We start from the raw sequence: 9,259 nt of genomic DNA, 5'->3' as shown, positions 1-9,259 counted from the left end.
TTGGTACTTAATTTATCAACCCTGAAAGGATGAAAGGCAAAGTCAACCTCGGCGGAATTTGAACTCAGAACGTAGCGATGGCCGAAATACTACTAAGCATTTCATCCAGAATGCTAATGATTGCGTCAGCTCACTGTCTTATTAATAATAATAATAATAATAATAATAATAATAATAATAATAATAATAATTATAATAATAATGATTGAAAATGAAGATAAAAATTTACTGCAAAGTTGCTTATGGCGACTTAACTTCTTAACTTAAAGTTAGGAAGACGCAATTTGAAAAAAGCAACAGAATGGCTTGAGAAGGAATAACATGAAGCAAAACCTTTTGCAAAAGAGTCACCAAGTTTCTAGCTTTTTGTGTAACATTTGTTTACTACAAAACCTTTATGGAATGTAAGTTAAACTGAAACTCAAAACTACAAAAAAAAAATTATTGATAAAAAGGTAGTAAAAGTATATAAAAAGACAAGAAAAAATGCAACCTATTGAAAACTAACAAGTCATTGTTGAATTCTTTTTATTAATCTTCATATCTGACAAAGAAATATTCACTCATCACTTCAAATATTCTCATCCTGATCAGTTTTTAGTCTCACATTTTTCTGTTTAATAAAAACATTTTTATAAATACAATTTGTATATAGACTTCCAAAGATTGGCATTTTTTTCCTAGTCAATAAAGCAACCTAATGAAGACACATTGGAGGAATTTATTTATGTTATTATAGTTATTTTGAAAAACAACAAACAAGAAAAAACAGGAAAGAAAATAAGAAAGTTATTTCTATTAACTTAAATTTGTTTTCCTTTTATACTTTTTTTTCAACAAATCTAAAAATCATTTCTTCCTCTTGAATATTACTTTTAGACAATTTATTACAAATTGAAAAAGAAGCAGAGAGAAAGGGAAAGAGAGAGGATGGAGGGAGAGAAAGATAGTCTGCAGTCAGAAGACCTGACTGTTGTAGTCTAAAATTATTGAAAGGAATAATTAGTCAACGATTTGATTGGTGTGACAACATTTCTTTAGCAGTTTACAACAACAGCTTGCTAAATAAAAGGAAGAGCCATACAATAGTCTCAGTTGGAAATACAGAGATAACAAAAGCTAACATCTATGACAAAATTCCTCAAAATTTTGATATTGCTAAAAGATTTGAATCATTAGATTTGATATTTAGAGATTTCAGTAATTCTGTAGACAACTATGAATTTTTACCATTTTAACAAATTTTCTTATAAGAAAAAAAAAAAAATTCATTTGAATTTCAAATAAAAATGTGATAAAATTATATCTATTACATCTGAGGTAAAAAAAGAACAAAAAAACAAAACAAAAACTCGTCTTATTCCTGCTGCCAATAAACTTGTTTTTTGACAATATTTTTTGAAACTAAATCTTATGAGAAGAAAGTTTACTCTGAGTCAACATGAAAACAATTAAGAGAAATGAGCAAATCTGAGAAAGTTTGCATTTAAAAAATGACCAGAAAACAAAGAAAACACTTTCTTACTCAACTAACCCAAGTAATAACTTAAATCTATCTTTTTTTCACTAGATATAACAAATAAAACTTAGATTGGCAGAAATAAAATATTTAGGGGGAGGGTAAGGGAGGTTATGATTATAAGATTGCTTGATCCCCCTAGATTTGATCCCTGTCAATACCCATTGTTGTTGACGTTGTTGATTACAAGGACAACTCTGATCAAACAAACCTATGACCAAATGGACACCTGATGTGCTATCTTGTCTTTCCTTTTCATATATCATGGATTATTTTGCTTAATGCTTTTTACCATTTTTAAAGACTGTATGGTGGGGACAAAGAAGGGAAGCCTAAAATGCAAGCTGAAAGTGAACAATCAAATCATTAAGCCGGTATTATCCTTCACCCACCTTGGAACTTTGATCACAGAAGACAAGATATATGAAGGAGATCAAAAGACGAATAGTGCTGGCAAAATCTGCCTTCTCAAAATTGTATAACATCGTGAGAAACTGTACTCTGAGCATGAAGACTAGGATCTGTTTATTGAACTGCTATGTCTACCCTGTGTTAATGTATGGAAGTGAAACATGGTCTATAACATCAGAAATGAGATGGTGCTTGGAGAACTGTGAAATGTGGTTCTTAAGAAGGATATTGAGTATAACATGGACGAAGTGTCTAATGAAGAAGTGTTAGACTGGGCTGTGGTAAATAGGGGAACTGCTTTATAAGATAAGAGCCAAGCAACTGAGATTTCTTGGTCATATGATGAGGAAAGAGGGGCTGGAGAATTTAGCAATGACTGGAAAATTTGAAGGGAAAAGAAACAGAAGAAGGAGAAGGATGAAATGGTTGGAAGAAAGATGCACTCAGCATCAGGAAGTGGAACTGTTACAGAAAACAAAGAAGAGAGAATTGTGACTGGACATGATCACCTATGTCCTACATTCTGGACATGGCAGCTAAAGAAGAATGTGTGATTTAAGAAAGATCAGGTCAACTCACAACCTCATGCAGTACATCTTAGAGTGGCGTCAGGAATAGATCTGATTTTGATAGGGCACTGGTTATTTGGGATAAATCTAAAAGGTTCGATCATCACTGTCTGGCATCTGTTCCTAGGTGCAGCTGATTTCAGTCCAGTCTTCAGAAGCTAGATTACTACAATCTACAGCAGCGTCTGTTTGTTGGTCAAACAAAACGGTCACCCCTCAGAATCACTTGGTATCAAAAGCCTTTTGTTCCCTCATCTGTCACTTTTAGCATAAGAGCCATTCTTTGCTGCAAAGAATGAGAACTTTGAAAGGCTTCCCACTCAAACTACATCAACTACATCTCAGGAAAGCCAAATTAGTATATGAGGATGATCTCACTGTCATGGTGTCACATACTTCAAAAACAAAAGCGGCCGATACCATACTAGAAGAATACCAAAGTTGCACAGGAGCACACATCAACTGAGACAAGAAGTTGTGGGGTGGTTTGAAACTCGGTTCCTGGAGTGGCAAATTCATGCTAACCAAAGAAAATTGTTGCTGGCTGAGGCCCCAATTAAGGTGTTCGATATTGGTTCGGAACGGACCTTCAGGTTGATAAGAAATGGAAAGAGTTTGTGAGCAATGAACCAAGAAGAAATGGGCTTGAAAGATGACATGGAAGTCAATAACATCTACGTAACCTCTGTAGTGTACTACCACCTAAGCATCGTACCTTGTCCCAAGAAACATCTGACCTGATTGGAATATATGCTTTACTGCTTCATGTGGAAGGAGCAGATTCTAACAGACAGGAAATCCTTCTGATACCAACAACCACTTCGTGATGCTCTAAGGATCCCGTCACCACCATGGCACAAACTAGAGCTTATACATCTGCAGAAATAGTTGGACTACTCCAACTATGATGATGACAACGAAAATGAACTAGTTAGTGCGTGCTTCATTTGACACATCTTTCTGCTGCTTGTACCTTTGACCTAACTGCAATCTTAGGTTAGTTCAGCTTAGACTGAAGTCGATCTTAAGGTATTTAGAATATTGCCAGGTGCTTACAGCCCCCTACCAACTAGATAACACCATTAATGATAAAAAAAACTCTCATATTCTATAGAGAATTAGTGGAAGGTATGAATGACGATTGTCTAAAATGGCTCAGAGCATCAATGAGAATGGCCTAAACAGTCTCTTCTGGAGACCTTTCAAGTTGAGGCATATACAGACTCTTGAAACAGATGAAATACAGAGGAGTATTACCTGTTCAAGACAAGAAGTGCCCAGCGGCCAAACCTGTCTAAGAAGAGTGTTGATCGGTGGAACAGTCCTGCACATTATCATCCAATGCATTTCCAATTTGTTTCCATTATCGTCCTTGCATTTCCAATTTGTTAGCTTGTATCCAACAGCTGCTGACGTCTGTAGATCGAATTTAGTTATCAGCCAAGTCTGTTGTGAGATTTAACGCACCTCCTTCCTTCCTTTGGCAGAGGAAGGCAGCTAATCTTCTTCCTCTTGGTGATTATGCAAAAGAAATGATATGATGGACCTGTTTGTCACCCTTTCGAAGTCAGATCTATTCTCAACCCTGCTTTATGATGTATTGCATAACGTTGCCATGGATAGATCTGAGTGGATAGATAACACACCTTTGTTTTGCCTCGAACATACTGTGGATGATCTCTTGGTGATCACTTTTGCCAACATTTTAAACTTTGTGTTGAGCAGATTAATGGACGTGAAATTATGAATCATGTCTTCCTTGCTCACGTTCATTCCTATTGCCACCGCCACTTCTTAACTAACTCTTCTAGTTAGCTGTTAGCTGCAGTAGATGTACTGAAACAGAAACAAATAAGAATGGTATGTGAAAATAGAGTCTTTAGGGCAGACTAACCAGTCTCAACGATCTATGCTTCACACAACGGCTCAGCATGTCTACCACTTCGTCAGTTGAAATCGATGAGCCTCTTCTAAATGGCTTATTGCTTCTGTACTCTGTAGTTCTCTTTAGTTATTGCAACAAAATCTAACAAAGGTAGTTTCTTTTCTTCTTTGGCAAAGTTTGTACCAACTTCTTCAAGTACCACATTAAAGAGGAAGGTGGGGGTAAAGTGGGAGGTGCTGCCTTTTAGTGTGTTCAATGAAAGGTGGGTGAGAGTAGCAAGACTGGGATGACTGGCAAGATTGGCAAGACTGAATGAACCTATTCCGAGTGTGTTTTTTCAAACAAGAGGCAGAAAACAGAGAGGAAGCACTTTTGATGCTTCAGATGCGACAGATTACTCTGGGCTTTTAGATAGAGTTTCCTTCAAATAAATTTAGCTGCTCTTCCACTCTATGAGGGACTTCTCATGTAATTCTTTATTGTTAAATTATTTAATACTTCTTTTTTGTCAGTGTAAATCATATTTTTGTGCATTCCTTTTTCATCTTTGTACTGAACTCAATATGTTGGGCCCCCATAACCAGTAAAAGAGATCATCATCATTATAATCATCATCACCATCATCATCATCATCATCATCATCATCATCATCATCATCATCATCATCATCAACATCATCATCACCATCATCATCATTATTGTGACTATCTTTATTACCTCCGCCTTAGCGAAGGCGGAAGTATTGTTTTCAGTCGCGATTGTTTGTTTTCCGTGGACAAGATATCTCAAGAACTGCTGGATGGAATAGGATGAAACTTTCAGGGATGTTTAGCCTCGTGACTGGCACGAACGTATTAGATTTTGGGATTGATCTGGTACCGGACAAGGATTCTGGATTATTTTTCCTGTTTTTTTACTTAATTTTTGAGAGTGGTCTGGTTCATTTTAAGTGTATGCACACACACATGCACACAAACAAACAAAGAAGAACGCAGTGTAAATAATGGACAAAGTAAAAACTATTGAAAAGGTTGCAAGATGCAATGAAAATTTTAGAAAAATGAAAATGAAATAAGTGGAAATTTTACCAGTGAGTGTGTTAAATTATAAGGCACAAAAAGAGAATGACTCTCTCCAGACACAAAAGAATTATATGTATATATATATATATATATATATATATATATAATAGTCATATTCACAATGATTTTGAAGTTTCAACTGGCTAAGTCATTGATGGGTAGTCCAACAATGGCTTAGCTACTCAAAACTTTGTAGTCACTTTCAACAATATTCTTGTTTAATAATAATAAGTTTTTTTTTACTTTACAGCAGTACAGAGTAAACCATCAGATTAATGTAAAATAGTTGTTATTATAACTGAACACAGAAACAATATATATATATATATATATATATATATATATATATATATATATATATATATATATATATACATATATACGGATTTATACACATGCACACACACACACACACACCCACACACACACACACACACACACGCACACGCACATTGCATGTCAGTTAATTAAATTCTACAAAATGAGTTGGTGAGATATTTAGGCAATGATAATTTCAGTGGAATTCTTTCCCTGAAAAAGAACTATTTAATTTTCGTTTTAGTTCAGTTGAATAACATACCATGAAATGGGCCCCCTTAACCCCTAAATTCTTGAAAAAAAAAAAAAAAAACAGAAGTGCTGCTTGCCTGATTGCCTGAAAGAAACAAGTAGCAGAAATTTATTTTGTTTGCTATATTATTACAAGTGTACCGAATAACTGCTTCGATGCTGTCAAAATTATATGAGAATTCTTGTAGAATCTAGCAGTTGACAATGTGATTTCTATACCTGCTTGAGTGGACTAATACTGAGAGCTGGCTTACTTTTCAAGCAGAAGTTTATAAACTTGACTCTGTATGCATTGTAAGCAATTTACTTAAGTGTCTTTGTTTTACTGTTTGTTCTTATAATGTATCAGCTCAGAATCTTATTGTGGAACATTTTCAAACCTTTTAACACCTCTCTTCTTTATCTTCTTCTTTTTTTTTTTTTTTTACTTTTACTTGTTTTTGTCATTGGACTGCAGTCTTGCTAGGACACCACCGCCTTGAAGGAGTTTCTTTTAAAACAAACAAATCACCACCAATATTTATCTTTAAAATCTGTTCTTTTTTATGAAACTGCCAAGTTATGAGGACATAAACTGTTATTGGTTGCCAAGGGAAAGACACAGTAACAGTTGCCAAGGGAAAGCCACAAATACAAAAGGACACACACACACACACACACACACACACACACACACACACACACACACACACACACACACACTCACACACACATGCACACACACATGCACACACACACACAATGGGCTTCTTTCAGTTTCTGTCTATCAAATCCACTCACAACACTTTGGACAGGCAGGGGCTATAGTAGAAGACACCTGCCTAAGGTATCCCGTTGTGGGACTGAAACCAAAACCATGTGGTTGGGAAGCAATCATCTTACCACACAGCCCTCTATTGACCATTTTGAAGCTTTAGCAAGTTTGTTTTACACATGAAAGTTAACTGTAAAAATTAAATATCAAATTAAATAAATTGAATAAATTTTTCATCAAAATACTAGTAAATGTGAAATGTGATAAAAAAATCATTTTTTTTTTTAGGTATAATGATAATTCTTTGGATTAATAAATTTTATGACACATATTTCACTTATGAGGAATGAATCTTGGAAGACTAATCTATTAATTCTGGCAGGTGATAATCTATTCTTGTCAAGTTTTTGGCTAAACTGATCTCCAGGCAGAATTTCTAGTTAGATTTTAATGTAATTTAACTTTGTCAATGGAGTTTTCAAATGATAAAGTCTACACTTTGCTGAAAAAGTATAAAACCAAAACAAGTTCAGAGTTACTTCTCATAGTTGTCAACATAACTGAAATAATTCAGTGACTGGGTTAATGTTTGCTTGCTCACCATATAAATATTTCTATTTAGATTTTTGATACTCACTACATTAAATATGTTAACATTAACTTATCTGTTGTGTTTTTTGTGCTGATGGTGTCTCTGACTAATAAACATGAATGATTTATTTCTTACAGCATTTTTTAGTTAGTTTTCATTAAAATAGATGTTTTACATAAACATATACATACATGCATACATATATACAAACATACATACATATATGTGTGTGTGTATTTCAATGAATTAGAATTTATATATATATATATATATATATATATATATATATCAAAGTTAGGACAAAAAGAACATAACAAGCGGAATTGAACAAAAAAACAACATTCGGAAAAATAGACGATAACATAACATAAGCAATAACATAGACAATAACATAATGAATAGCAAACAGGACAGAAATAAGATGCACAGACCATTCACAGAAGATTCCTTCATCAGTCGATTTCTGGAAAGTCATTATAGTTTTGCATATCTCTAGTACTAAGACTATTTGAATCCCACAAGGTGACAGGGACTTAAGCTAAAAGCATTAAGCCTATATATATAATTCATTTAAGGTCACAATACATGTATTAAATAATGCTTATCCCTCACCAGATGGAGTACTTTTGAATTTTGCTCATGGATCAGTACATTATATATATATGCACACAAACACACATACGCACACACACATATATATATGCATATATACATACATGCACACACACACACACATGCACACACACACACACACACACACACACACACACACACACACACACACACACACACACACACACACACACACACACACACACACACATATATACATAAAACAACGTGAGGATATGTTTATGCAAAGTATTAGCAGACGCTCAGAGAAGGAAAGAAAGGTGGTTTTATGTTTCAAGCAAAGCTCTTTGTCAGAAACAGGAGACAGAAGAAAGTCCAAGAGAAAAGGAAGACGGGGGGGGGGGAATCACCAACGATTCACATGTGATTACATTTATATCATTATATATATATATATATATATATATATATATATATATATATATATATATATATATATATATATATGTATATATATATATATATATATATATATGTATATATATGTATGTGTGTGTGTGCGTATGCATATATATATATATTTATATATATATATGCGTATGTGAATATATATATATATATATATATATGTATATATATGTATGTATATGTATATATATGTATATATGTATGTATGTATGTATGTATGCATGTATATATATGTATATATATGTATATATGTATGTATGTATATATATGTATATATATGTATATATATGTATATATATGTATATATGTATGTATGTATGTATGTATGTATGTATGTATGTATGTATGTATGTATGTATGCAAGTATGTATGTATGTATGCATGTATGTATGTCTGTATGTCCCAGCAGCTGTTTTATAAATCTATGATAGATGGTTGCTGCCCTTTGAAACATCTGCCAGTCTATCACAAAGTTTGATTAATTTGTAACTATTAAAGAGACAAAATAATGCCAATAGCAATAATTACTGATTTCATTCAACTGATCCAACATATTCCTATTTATAAAGAGAATCCATAAAAAGCCCATGTTTTATAAATGTTCTTGTTTATAAATTCATATTTATCATAGCATTGCATTATTTAGTTAAAGATTTTGAAATTTTAAGTATCTTTAGTATTGTTCCATAGTTAACATTCTTGGAAATAATATCTTTAAACTCATTTCATTACACTAAATATTTCTGTTAATATGTTCAATTTTCTATAGTTATGGTTGCTGAAAGCATAGCAGTAGAGCTTGATTGCTTATGTTTAATATTCAATTTATGTGTTTG

Source organism: Octopus bimaculoides, chromosome 10, assembly GCF_046866305.1.
Source record: "Octopus bimaculoides isolate indiv1 chromosome 10, ASM4686630v1, whole genome shotgun sequence".
NCBI lineage: Eukaryota > Metazoa > Mollusca > Cephalopoda > Octopoda > Octopodidae > Octopus > Octopus bimaculoides.
Note: the sequence above shows the minus strand (reverse complement) of the source record.